Consider the following 15,192-nt stretch of genomic DNA (forward strand, 5'->3'; position numbering starts at 1 on the left):
TTTTAAAGACGTATTCACATCGTATTTGTACCACACACGGCGTGTGCAAAGCAAGGTCATTGTTTGGTGTCACTACTGTCCTTGTACCACACACGGCGTGCGCCAAAGCAAGGTCATTGTTTGGTATCACTGGCGGAAGTGTTACAGATATGATGCAGGCGTAGTGAATTAATACATATTTCATTTCTTCTCTTTGTTCTGACGACATCCGGTGACACCACTGTGGACTGTTGATCTTTCCAAAACAATCTGTATTCTTCATTCCTTCCCAACATAGTGTTTATTTCTTTCTTGATCTGTAGAAATTTGTGTACTGATATTGATAAGTTTTGAAGTTTTGGGTATTTGTTTATAAGTTTTCCAACACTTATAAGATTGCTTGCATAACCATCACTTATATTAAAATTAATTTTCAAATGCCTTTTCCGTGTCTCATCCCTGTATTCAGCTTCAAAAAAACTTTTGTAAATGCAGGAGATAATGGCCATAAACAGCATACATGTTAAAATGTTTTGCGTTGCTTATTTTAAGCTTATCACTACATTTAGTGAGGAAGTTATAAACAGCAGTCTGATCTGATTGTAGTGGAAGTGGCTCTTCATTTACTGTTAATGAGTTAACATAAAAGACTTACAAGGTAGCTATGTAACTTTGATGGATCCTTGGCTTTAGACGTTTTTTCTTTCAGCAGCGATTCAACGCTATATTTTGGACGTTTTGAAAGCACTAAATTACCACTATCATACTTCTGCTTAATATTATCAATTCCACTTTGTTCAATTTGTAACAAAAACCTTAACACACTCCCTATGGTACCGTTTTCAAAGTATTCACTTGTTCAATTACATTAACCTCTTCCATCCACTACAATATACAGTATGAAATAGTTACTTGATTACAGATTACACTGTTGATAAACAAAAGAGTGACCACACCCAGCGTGAGTGATGTGCAGGCGTGCGCTTGTTGCGGTTACACTTGACGCATAGAGGAAAAAAACTCATCGTTGAGCTTGTGTATAGAAACAAGGAAAACATTACTACGGACAAATCATTCATTTTGTATGTCTTTCATTATATCGTAATGAATTGCTGAATGACAAACGTTTCTCTTTTCTTCGTCAGAATCACACACACACAATATATCTGTTTCGTGAATGTTTTTTCCATATAATTTATCCCAAATCTACAACAAAAGCGTGATCTCTTATAAATTCCTTTGATAAATCTTGTTGTTTTACAAAGACTTGTTAAAAAACTAGCTGTATGCATATTCCTTGGCCAGTATGGATATTGTCTTCTCAACATTTTCAACAAATAAAACAATGAAATTTTAGCATAAAATGCGATGAAAAATGTCAGATTGTTGGTGTTTTTTAGTTTATTTTGTAAAAATCGGAATACTTTTCTTATTTTTCTATTATTTAATTTAAAATCTCCTATTACATTTAACATATTTATACTATCTAAGTTGTCCTGTAATAAATTGCATTGAACACACCTTTTAGTACTTAAAAGTTCTCTGAATTCGTTTTTCATTTAAGGATTCGTTTTCACTTAAGGAAAATATCAACATTTGTTTAACATATTTAGGTAATTCAAAGAAGTCTTTATAACTATTTCCTGTGTTAAGTTCTTTAAATGCTAGAAACTGAAGTGATTTTGGAGAGTTCATGTTGTTTGATGACTATTTAGTAGAATAGATTTTTTTTATTTAAGAAAAATAATTTGCTAAATTCATATTATTCTCTTTCATTCCTTCTAAAAACTTCAAAAATATACTCTTTCGCTGATGAAAAATCTCGATTTTCCTTCCGGAATCAATCTTTGTAATTCATAGACAAAAATATCCTAAATAGTTGTACAGTAGAATGAAATTTATTTCTATTTATCTCTGTTGTAGAAATGTAAACATAAACATTTGTGCTGAAAAATTTATATCTCGGTAGACTTAGTTCCATAATCTCCATTTAAACAAAAAATCTTTTTGTTTAAATGGGAAGAGTATAATGCCAACTGTTACAAGTGTTCTAATAGAGGGAGAAATTATCGATAAAAGATATTTAGTTTGTAGAGGTTGTAATTTAATTTTGTACGAAAGACCTAAACCTAAGAAATTTCGAAATAAATTAACACATTTGAATAACCTGCTTAGAAAATTACAATATGGAGACAAGAAACAAACACATTTTGTTACAGAATTTAGAAAACAGAATAAAAATTTTTACTTATCTCTTAGAACCATTGACAAAATTATTTTCCTTTTCAAAGAATACATTAGGTTTGTTGGTTTAAATACACACGTTTATTATGAAAAGATATCTACCTGTATTTTTTCATTATCTGGATGTTGAATTTGTCTACGATTTTAAGCCAGAAAATTCCTCGATGATTTTATAGTACATTTGGAGAAATTAAAATGAAGAACCTCGTCAAACAATGAAGATGTTGGCAATTCCCTCGACTTCTCGAGTGATTGTTAGCAAATTTCATTTTTTCCGTCTTTAAATTTTTTCTATCTAAATGGAGTTCTTGAAAGAGTTGAACGCTGTTGGTGAATTCAAGTTTAAAGAATATAAGAAGTTGAATGAATTAGAAGAAAATAAGAAATACAAAAAATTTTGAATTTGGAGAAAATAAAAAGATAAATTCGGGTTTACCAATAATTGCCGAGTTGGAAGATAATAAAGTACACTTACCGAACAGACTTTTGAATGTTTTGGATGAAAAAAAGATTAAAGAATTGAATAAACATGATAAATTACACTTGGTTGTTACTGGAAAGAAGACTATTAAAGATAAAGACTGTGTTACTATCAATTTTGTAGAGTAGAAGATTTTTCGTCGTAGCAGACATTTCAAATAGATTGATTTTGACAGCTCAAGAAAGTAGAAGCAAACAGCTATAGATTCGGTAATTTTTCATTCGTGAGTTACAGATTCGTTTATTGTCCTTTAAACAGTATTTTTCATTGATTTACCGTCTGTCCCAAAAGTGAGCTAGAAACCCCATATTCATATCTACTTATATATATATATATATATATATATATATATATATATGTGTGTGTGTGTGTGTGTGTGTGTATAAACTCAATAATATATATATATAACAATAATATATATATATATATATATATATATATATATATATATATATTATTGTTATTTATATATATATATATATATATATATATATATATATATAACAACAATAATATATTATATAGCCTATATATATATATATACCCCCACGGATTCTCTCGTGTATTTATTTGCTGTAAATTACCCCATTATCATCCTTATTACGTATTATACGTTTCTGGAACTGGTTATTGGCCCATGAGAAAGGGCAGGGAATGGTTAACAAAAACAAAAAAAAGGTTCCGGGAAAGTCGAAGATATATGCCTAAGTTAATTTTATTATAATAAATAATATAATTTATACAAGGTTTGAGTACGTCGGCATAACAGGCTTCGCCAAAATTTCGTACATTTTTTTGTTTATGCATTTATTAATTTACAATTTTTCAAACTGCGATCATATATGCACATAAGACTAATACAAAAATGTTCCCTAACACTTAGCTACATCTAATGGAGTTGTATGAACCATCATTGATTACGATGTTTCTTATTATAAATATACACACGCATAAATAAAGCAACATATCAATACTTTTTTAGTTTATAGGTATGAATTTTTGGAGATATTGTACAGAAAGATATGAGACATAAATGGATGTATTCACCCCTCTAGTGGTACAAAAATAGCCGATATTCTAATGACTAAGTTCAAATGGCGGAACTCTGAATTTAAAGTAGAAATCTGTTTCTTATTATTGTATTAAGAATGTAGTGATAGAAAAAATATATTTAAATGCATTACGGCACGAAAAGGCAGTGTGGCGATGCTGTGCAATCAGAAACTACATTTTATCACTGAAAGAAATGGCATGTACTTTGAGGAAAGAGTTAGATTGAGTTGTTTTAATAGTTTCTCTTATGATGTCAATGAGACGAAAATAATGTTTATAGCAATTGAATAGTGTTTAGTAAAGTATTATTTTATTAACTAAATCATGTATAGTTATTTTGTAGTACTTTTGTCGAATAAATGAATATTTAGTGTAATAGACTTTGTTGAATTCCAGTGTTAAAAGCAAAAACAACGCCTTAATTCAGTGTGTATTAAAATTGAGTTTAATATAAACATACATTTTTTTTTAAATAATAAGAAAAAATAAGTATTGTCCGTACAAACGACCCATGAAGTAAAAGGCTGAGCAAGGATTGCACGACCCTATTTTATGTAATTGTCTGCGCTGTTCACTGTTCCTTCTCTTCTTCTTCTTTGTGTTAGATTCAAATTTCTCAAGGTGTTTTTTTAACATATCAGTTACATATAAATTAGTGACTACATATATCACAGACAATCTGCTTATTTTTGTATTGTATTCGTATATCACCCGTAATAAGAACTGGAAAAACTGTTTTAGTCACAATTCCGATTTTGACCATATACTAATCACCAACAGGAAAATTCAAACTTTAAAAATTGTTTTTTAAAGTTAAAATACCTAATTTGTAACAAATATATAAACTGAAAATAACTAAATTGGAGTTTTCATTTTATTTTTAAGTAACTTACTGTTGTTTTACTGATGATAAAAGTTGTTTATCCTAATCTATACATACTATTTTAAATAGTGATATTTGAAAATTGAAGTCATACTTAGATACAAACTACTCTTGATACATTAGTTTATTAGCTTTAATAAATACATACAGACGACTGGAAGTGAAGGTATCTCTTAAAACCAATCAACTCGTATTATTGGCTTCACAATTCATATATTTTTAATTCGGTGTTTTATTGGTCGCGGATATATAACGTGTACAATGAATTTACTAACACTAAAAATAAATAGCTTTCATGAAAGCTGTTTATATAAAACAGGTTACAGCTACAACCACCCCCTCCCCCCAATACCAAGATAGAGTTATTCAAACTTGATTCGATGTTTGTGTGAATTTATTTTGATTCCTATACTTACTACTTAAAATTACTCAGAATTAAGTGGGCTGGGGCGCTTTAAATCTATTTTCACGTATTTTGAATTATTTTCAGAATGTAGATTAATATCATGTTCTAAAATACTACACTGAAAGGTTATGCAGTTCAATTAAAAAATTGAATCCTTATTTCAACTAATTATAATACGATTTTGATTCTACAATTCCAATGAAAAGTTAAAATCCACTTTTTGGTTTGAAGGATTATAAATCAATTAATGCGTATGTGATTTAATACACAATTAAAATTAATTTTATAATAATTGTACTAAGCTAATTTTTTCTTTTCAGAAATCCTCTTTAATGTGTCACAATGATTAGGGATAAAAGGACACAAGGGATAAAATCTCAGCCAAATGTTAGTATCTCTTATAGTATTATAAACTTCCTGTTTGTGACTGTAAGAAAAAAAGTCATAATTATCAAATTTGGAATTCGGAATAAATGTATTATATACGTATTATCTTGACAAATACAAAAATACCAAAAGAAATGTAGTATCTAATTGTTGGCCCATTGGTCAAGTAGGAGCTAACTTTAAATTCATTAACAGTTTAAAGATACTTATGAATTAGGATGAACAAAGTTATAAAGTTAGCGATATTTTTAAAAGGAAGCTGTTTAAAAACTCCAATAATATTTTATATGAAAAATTAATAAAACATCCAATTCTTATTTAATTTCTGATAAATGTGCTTATTACAGTAAGAATTTAGTAGCACTAAAACTTTACAGTTAGTAGGTAAAAACTTGTTAGTTAGACGTCATTTAAACTTAAAAATTTAATTAAAACTAATGCTATTCTAGAATGTATGCTTCAACTCAACAGAAAAAAATTAAATATTGCCGAATATACATTTTTTATTACCAATAGTATTTAAATATGTTAATTTAATCTCCGTAAAGTTTATTTCAAAATAAATTTAGGTTAACTTAGGAAAATTATTATATTATGTTTAAGAAATATTCCTTTGTCCTTTAGAAAAGCAGAAGAAAGCTCGCGTTTCTGAAAAGGCTCACAGCATGTGTTCTCATTAAAACTATGTGGATTAAACCCAACCGTCAGGTGTTTGTGCTTTATATTTATTCACGTACTAGAAAGAGCACATAACACTTCAACCCTAACCATATAATAAGCATTCAATATAAGCAATAAAGTTGGTTATCATACAGTAAATGCGGTTGTATGGGCAGAATTCATATTGTAGTCAGACATAGTAACATTGAGTGATGAGGTAAATTTTGTGAAAAATACATTAAGCATACAGAAGCTATTAATTTAATCGATTAATTTCGTCTATCCTCAATTAGCCAATTAAAAATAATAAAGTAATCGTGTGTATGAATAAATTTAGTTTTTCGATAAAACGGCTATGATACCTCTGGCTGCGAAGAAGCATGGAATAAAATACAAGTCGTGTTGAAAATAAAAGCATTGACAAAATCATAATCCATAGCTAACTATAAATTTACAAATCAAACAATTTAATTAATCTTTATGCTATTTTATCGCGGAGTTTTGGAGTTTGAGTTGTTTTTATAATGTTTATTATGAAATCTCAACAAGAAATACAACCGAGTTTATGTTTTTGCGACCATATAGAAGTTTAATTTTCTTAAAGAGAAGTTTTTTTTTAAAGTCCTATAGGCTGACCCGTAGTGACGTCATGGCTCTATACAATTATTGACTGTAAAAAAACTGTTTGTTGCTTTTTAGAAGAGCACACAGTTGATTCACGGTCAGTGCTACTTGTCTCAGACAGAGACACACTGTAAGTAAACACTCGGGGAGATATAGAGACACTAATGAGCAAACACCGTCCTGTCTTCTGTGATACAACTCAGCTACTGTGCTATACTGTGACATACCTACCTACTGTTAGTGCATCAATGCTACTTGTCTCAGACAGAGTCACTACGTGTAAACACTCGGGGAGAGACAGAGACACTAATGAGCAAACACTGTCCTGTCTTCTGTGATACATCTCAGCTACTGTGCTATACTGTGACATACCTACCTACTGTTAGTGCATCAATGCTACTTGTCTCAGACAGAGTCACTACGTGTAAACACTCGGGGAGAGACAGAGACACTAATGAGCACACACTGTCCTGTCTTCTGTGATACAACTCAGCTACTGTGCTATACTGTGACATACCTACCTACTGTTAGTGCATCAATGCTATACTTGTCTCAGACAGAGTCACTACGTGTAAACACTCGGGGAGAGACAGAGACACTAATGAGCAAACACTGTCCTGTCTTCTGTGATACATCTCAGCTACTGTGCTATACTGTGACATACCTACCTACTGTTAGTGTATCAATGCTACTTGTCTCAGACAGAGTCACTACGTGTAAACACTCGGGGAGAGACAGAGACACTAATGAGCAAACACTGTCCTGTCTTCTGTGATACATCTCAGCTACTGTGCTATACTGTGACATACCTACCTACTGGTAGTGCATCAATGCTACTTGTCTCAGACAGAGTCACTACGTGTAAACACTCGGGGAGAGACAGAGACACTAATAAGCAAACACCGTCCTGTCTTCTGTGATACATCTCAGCTACTGTGCTATACTGTGACATACCTACCTACTGTTAGTGCATCAATGCTACTTGTCTCAGACAGAGTCACTACGTGTAAAACACTCGGCGAGAGTCAGAGACACTAATGAGCAAACACTGTCCTGTCTTCTGTGATACAACTCAGCTACTGTGCTATACTGTGACATACCTACCTACTGTTAGTGCATCAATGCTACTTGTCTCAGACAGAGTCACTACGTGTAAAACACTCGGGGAGAGACAGAGACACTAATGAGCAAACACTGTCCTGTCTTCTGTGATACATCTCAGCTACTGTGCTATACTGTGACATACCTACCTACTGTTAGTGTATCAATGCTACTTGTCTCAGACAGAGTCACTACGTGTAAAACACTCGGCGAGAGACAGAGACACTAATGAGCAAACACTGTCCTGTCTTCTGTGATACAACTCAGCTACTGTGCTATACTGTGACATACCTACCTACTGTTAGTGCATCAATGCTACTTGTCTCAGACAGAGTCACTACGTGTAAACACTCGGGGAGAGACAGAGACACTAATGAGCAAACACTGTCCTGTCTTCTGTGATACATCTCAGCTACTGTGCTATACTGTTACATAACGAACTATTTTTGGCGTCTCTTAATGCTACTTAACTTAACTATTGACGTGACAACGTCTTAAATTAGGTTGCGGCTCGGAGTCACTCATGAAAAAGTGTAACGCCCGGTAACGTTACGATGCCCGTCCAGTGGGTCCCGCCGCACGGGATCCGCACGGGATAAAGCAGATAACTGTGGGTCCGCCGCACGGGATAAAGCAGATAACTATGTTTATTCGTGAAAATGTGGAGTGCTTAGATTCGTCATTTACAACAACTACAACAATAAAGGTAAATAATTGTACACTGATATTTCATTATTGTAAACTATGATTGATTGATTAATTGTTAGATTGACACAAAAGTTGAGAAACTGAGTTTATAGGTTATGTCATACCATTGACAAATGTTGATAGTGTTAAGTAAATTATTAGTTTAAATCACTCTGCAATCAATCGTAATTCAGTCGATTGAGAAGAAGCAGCGCGTATTGCTAGTCAAACATTTAAAATAACAAATTATAACCTCTAACCTGTCATAACAGTGCGACCAAACAAACGAACTAAACCGACCAATCACCACGCGCGGAGTTAGAATTTAACTGTGTTTAGCAAGAATTTCAAATTCCAATTTTAGTAAATGTTTTATTCAACTTTACCATTTACAATAACAAATTTTAATTAATTTCAAATTATGTACAATGTTTTAGTAAACAAAAATTTGCGCAATTCTTATTTTCATTCAATTCCTTGTTCCTATTGTGCAATTTAATAATATTCATATCAATAAATATTCTACCGAGAAAAAGACGTTGTCACGTAAAATCTTCGCCCGTAAAACCGACTTTGCAGGCAACCATGATTTTTTTTTTATCGGATTGTGTTATTGAAAAAGTGGTTTTAAAGCTATCAAATTCAAATATAAAATGTAAGTAGTGGTCTACATCCAATTTTATAGAGTCTTAATAATCGCTAAATTATTATGTAACCGTCAGTAGCCATTTACTTGTTGACAGTGTTGTTCTTGTAAACAAACAATAAATCCATGTATTGTTTCATTTCCATTTTCTTTAAATTTGGAACACATTTTTTTTGCTTTTGGAATAGTTTGTTTACGAGGAAAATCCCAAGGAGTCTCCATCGAAAAACAAAAATGTTGTTTTTTTTGCCTTCAGGAAAAGTACTTTAAAAACCTGCGACTGATTCTTGTCACGAAATTAAAAAAAAACCGTAAATGTAATAAAAATAAATTGCACCATCTCTGATGCCTAGTAACTCGAGTTTGTGGGACTTATAAAGTGAGACAAAATTTAGCACAGAGATTGAAATAATAGCTCTCAGATCTCACTCACGAAAGTTATCTATGTAAGACTGGTGCCTTTGTTTCAGCTATAGAATTCTGAGCCACATAGGACACAAAATAAGCAATATAAATAATTGGAAGACAACACTTATGCTGAAACAAGGTAAGTGCCGTGCCGTTTGGACCGCCATGGTAGTCATAATTGATTGAATGATATGTTGGGTAATCGGAAGAACATCTAGACAGAAGCTTTCGTTAAATATCTCTTGCCAACTTTTACTGTAACCTGATAGAAAACTAGTTTGAACTGGATACCTTATAATACAGAATGTAAGTGACAAAGGTGGTTGTTTTTAAATAAATTAAATGTTTTCTGTTATAATCTGAAGGTTGTTTTAAAATAAATTAAATGTTTTCTGTTATAATCTGAATAATAAGCTGGCATGTGCTTCGGCCTTATAGTATCATAATTATAACGGGCCAATCGGCACGATAGAATGAAAATCACTCATCATAATATTAGATTTAAATTTGTTAAAATAAAAAATATTACAATATTCTGAATATAAACTAGGTATGAAAAGTTCCAGCCAAATAATGATTATGTAGGATATTAAAAACTTGTTTTAAGAACTAAGACCTGTACCTTTTCTTTCTTACGAAAAGTCCTTCCCAGAAGTTAGTTTAACATTTTGTATAGGTTTTGCTCTTATATGTACGATCTTTATATGAGGTTTCAATTTATATTGAAACGTTAGAAATAGATTTTGGATATACCAAAATATTCCAATGTCTACAATTTTTTAATAATGCATTCAATATAACATAAATATATTTTTCCAAGTCAGCTGCTTTACTAACACATAGTTTTTAAGCTCTTTTAGGTATATTCCTTTTTAAATGCACTGGATCATAGCTGCCGTAATTTAAATATGCGATATTAATTGTTTGTTTTACGTTTATTATTTTTTTAAATTAAATTGTCAAACAATAGTTCTTCATCTAAAAATTTTACTGATTTCGGAGGGATTTCAAATGAAAATTTTAGATTGGTAAATTCTTTGAAATGTATTAACAATGTTATTAAATGTCCTTATGTCATGTTCCCAGAATAAAAAGTTTCAAAATGATATTGTGTGCAAAGTTGCGGGTACTTGCTAGTATTAAATATACTTCAAACACTGGTTTTAATAATTAAAGTTATTTACATTTCTTTAAAAATATTTATATTATTGTGCTATGTTTGTATGGTTTTACTTAAGTTTAGTATTTGTAACAAATTATATAGATAAACATTATTAATTTATAGGAAATCCATTAAAACAATATTTATTACACCCAGACAATATATTTTGGACAATATTCTAGTAAAATTATAAACATAACTTCTAATAAAACATGCATGTCAAATAGACTGCGGTCAATGTGTGGTGATGGTAAATGCCGATAACCAGTATAAACGCACGGCTGTTTGCAGGAAACACAGGCAATATGCATAATTAATTGTGGTTCGAGCTACTCCATGCAATGCAATTTTATTTAATTCCATATCATTAAGGTAGATTTAGTACAAATTAAGTGACCTAATTTAATATACGGGTGTTTATCCAACTGATCATCAATGAGTATATCTGTGATAATCTCTTTTCAGACAGAAATAATAATATGCTTTAAGCTATGAAGTTTTCATGAAATAACATTAAAATTTAGTTAATGATGAACTTGTTGTAACGGACAAAACAACCTCGTATCAATTTAATTCCACGTTTATCAAGAGTACTACTTTACTGTTCTCTTTCCAAAACAAATTTTAATTCCTAAACAATTCCTTCCTTCATTTCAATTTCCCTTTGGAATTATAATTAAATCATTCGAGTAGTTGGAATTATTCACGTTTCCATACCAAGGAGATACACTCGTCTTAATTACAAGCAAACATAATTTTCTTTTACAAATCTTTTTTCTGTGGTAAAAACCTACAATGAATTCAGATTACAACCATCGTAGTCCATCAGTTTTAGGTATTCTACACTTTCGTCGAATTCTATTTGCAGTGTGACGCCAGCAACCTAGCACTGGGTTCATCTTTTTACAAAATATTGCTCATAATTAAAAACAAAGGTAATGAAGGTGAGTATTACCATTATTTATTTTACCTTTTTATGTTTGTATGCCAATTTTAATCTTCTTCTTGAGAGCTCTATTGATAAAATTATGTACATTTCGTAATAAGTAAGACATTGAGTTCATATGGGCCTTTTCGATAAAATAATCATTAATTAATAATAGATAAATAGAAGTAAGAATTCTCCTGACTAATATTTTAAGTGAGAAATATTAACTAGCGTATTGCTGCAGAAAGCGATGAAACAGTGTTTCAGTCATCACATAGTGTCGTCTTGCAAAATGACTATCGCTTTAGTGACCACTGGCTGTCCAAGTAATGGAAACAATCAAAGAGACATAGCAACAATCATAAAGCAATAGCAACAACCAGAAACCAATAGAAGCAACCAGAAAGCAATAGCAACAACCGGAAAGCAATCGCAAAGTACCAGAAAGCAATAGCAATAATCACTTCGGTTTTGTCGTAAACGACGTTGTTCCTATTTGCAATACATATTCGTTCACACACCAAAATTCTATAACACCATCTTACAGGATACTCCAGCCTACTCCAGATTTTTTTGTTTTTATTTCTGTTGACGGCTGAGGAATTTATTTATTTTAAATTTAACTATAAGATATTTTTGTATACTCTTTCTGTACCAAAACAATAATATGTTGGTTTATAAGAAATAAATATACATCCTGATCAGTATCTAAAGAAAACATTTATTTTGAAATTAGAGTAGGATAATTTCCACATGAAACGTAAAGATCCGAAGTTACTGCAGTGGGTGCAGCGCTCCAATGAACTGAAAAACGTAGAACCAATTTATTCTACTCTTAATACCACAGAGACTTGAAGTTACACTTTTTGGATTCTACATAAATCCGTTTGTAAAATGGCGAACATTCACATACATTTAAACTTTGTATCCATAAAACTTCCCTAAAAACGAGGGAAGAGTACAAATTTACAGTTTGCTACAGTTGCTGATCATTTACAACACTCTAATATTAATACTCTGAAAAGCACATTACTTTGACCTACTAGTATGTATAAACAGTTTTGGTTACAAAAAATTCGTCATAGAAAAAAAATTATGGTTGCCTGTAAAGTCGGTTTTACGGGCGAAGATTTTACGTGACAACGTCTTTTTCTCGGTAGAATATTTATTGATATGAATATTATTAAATTGCACAATAGGAACAAGGAATTGAATGAAAATAAGAATTGCACAAATTTTAACTATAGAAATATATTTTTGTTTACTAAAACATTGTACATAATTTGAAATTAATTAAAATTTTTTATTGTAAATGGTAAAGTTGAATAAAACATTTACTAAAATTGGAATTTGAAATTCTTGCTAAACACAGTTAAATTCTAACTCCGCGCGTGGTGATTGGTCGGTTTAGTTCGTTTGTTTGGTCGCACTGTTATGACAGGTTAGAGGTTATAATTTGTTATTTTTAAATGTTTGACTAGCAATACGTGCTGTTTCTTCTCAATCGACTGAATTACGATTGATTGCAGAGTGATTTAAACTAATAATTTACTATCAACGACAACGACAACACTATCAACATTTGTCAATAGTATGACATAACCTATAAACTAGTTTCTCAACTTTTGTGTCAATCTAACAATTAATCAATCAATCATAGTTTACGATAATGAAATATAAGTGTACAATTATTTACCTTTATTGTTGTAGTTGTTGTAAATGACGAATCTAAGCACTCCACATTTTCACGAATAAACATAGTTATCTGTTTTATCCCGTGCGGCGGACCCACAGTTATCTGCTTTATCCCGTGCGGATCCCGTGCGGCGGACCCACTGGACGGGCATCGTAACGTTACCGGGCGTTACACTTTTTCATGAGTGACTCCGAGCCGCAACCTAATTTAAGACGTTGTCACGTCAAAAATGTTTTCGAAATATTTCAAAGTACTAATAAATATAGAATGTTACATAAATAACTGAAATTGATCATTGTATTGAGAAATTTATTATAAACATTGCAAAATACATATAATATTATTAGTGATTCAGATATTACGAACGAGGTCGAAAAATTGGGAATGTAATTTATTTCGTTAAAGTTTACAATTGATTAAGTTTCGAGAGTATGTACTGTGGCAAAAATATTGCATGCTTAGTGGCAATGTATAGTTATGTTTTTTTACTTTTATGAAAAAATAAAAGTATTGGTATACCTATTAACATTTTTTAAATATTTTTTACGTAAAACTACAGGCCAATTGCTCAACAATTGCATGCTTCATACATATGGTATGTTTTAACACAAGCAATAATCCGCTTAAATATTGAATAAAAGTTGGTTAGAAAATATGTTAAAGTCTATTTATACTGTTAGAATCCCTCATGTTCACCAGTCCGGGCTTCGATATGTATGCCAAGAGGATTATGATGAAAATATATGTCCAGGCTGCCGATGTAAAATTCATTGAATTGAATTTATGAAATGAAATTGAGTTATTTATACAGTAAAACGAGTAATAATCCCTGAATTGTGTCCAACCGATACTGGAAACTAAATTTTTATATTTAAATTTAAAAATGTATTAACAAGTATAGTAATTACTGACGTATGGTTTTTATCATAAAATTAGAACAGGCAAAATAGAATATCTTTTTAATATTTCTAGCTGATTCAATTTTTTAAATAAAGTAATTGGAAGCTACATGATTCAAATCAAAGTGATACATAAAATAAACAAGACTTAATTCTAAAATTTTTAGTAAAACTGTTTTGTAACAGCAGGTTACTTGTTTTGTTTATTCGGCCTTCTTCGGTTTTTAGACCTGTACATTATGATTGTATGTAAATTTACTTATACCTGCCGTTTAAGAACGGTTGGCGATATCATAACTGTGTCATGTTTGAAAACACGTTTTATGTTCTGTTCTATGCTTTAGTGAAGTAAATGTTATTTAATTAAAGGTAAATTTCTCCTAAAACAACGCAATATTTATAAATGTCTAGTTTAGAGGCAAGTGTATTGGTGTGGGAGCTTCAACTCACTTCCAAAGGCCACGCGGTCTATGGCGTTGGTCCTGGAGATTGAGATAGATGTAGACCGAGGGATTCAATCTGTAATCGTAGCGATATATATATATATATATACAAATATATATATATATATATATATATATATATATATAATTTTATATGTGACAGGTACGGCCAAATAAAATATAATTTAATTGTAAAAGTTAAGGGCTCTGTGGTGTAATGGTAGCACATTCACCCTTCAAGTGAGAGATCCGGGTTCAAGTCCCGGCGGAGCAAGTACTTTTTGTGATTCAATGTTTATTGAAAATTAAATTCGTCTATTCCCACTTAAACAAATTTAATGAATGCGTTTATATAAAATACATATTTTCAATAAATACCAATCATCAAATTCGTGAAAATAAAGAAATTGGACGATACAACCAAAGCCGATTTTATTGATAATCAATCCAATGTTAGGATAAAATTTTAAAATTTCAATAAAGCTACAAATATAATCTATAATAC

General features: G+C 31.1%; 1 non-coding gene across 1 annotated transcript; it reads left to right on the top strand.

The window, feature by feature from the left end:
* Positions 1-14,890: 14,890 nt before the first annotated feature.
* Positions 14,891-14,961, top strand: Trnae-uuc. The gene has a single exon. It is a non-coding gene; the product is annotated as a tRNA-Glu (tRNA).
* Positions 14,962-15,192: the final 231 nt, after the last annotated feature.

The sequence above is a fragment of the Homalodisca vitripennis genome, chromosome 7 (genome assembly GCF_021130785.1).
Source record: "Homalodisca vitripennis isolate AUS2020 chromosome 7, UT_GWSS_2.1, whole genome shotgun sequence".
Classification (NCBI taxonomy): Eukaryota; Metazoa; Arthropoda; class Insecta; order Hemiptera; family Cicadellidae; genus Homalodisca; species Homalodisca vitripennis.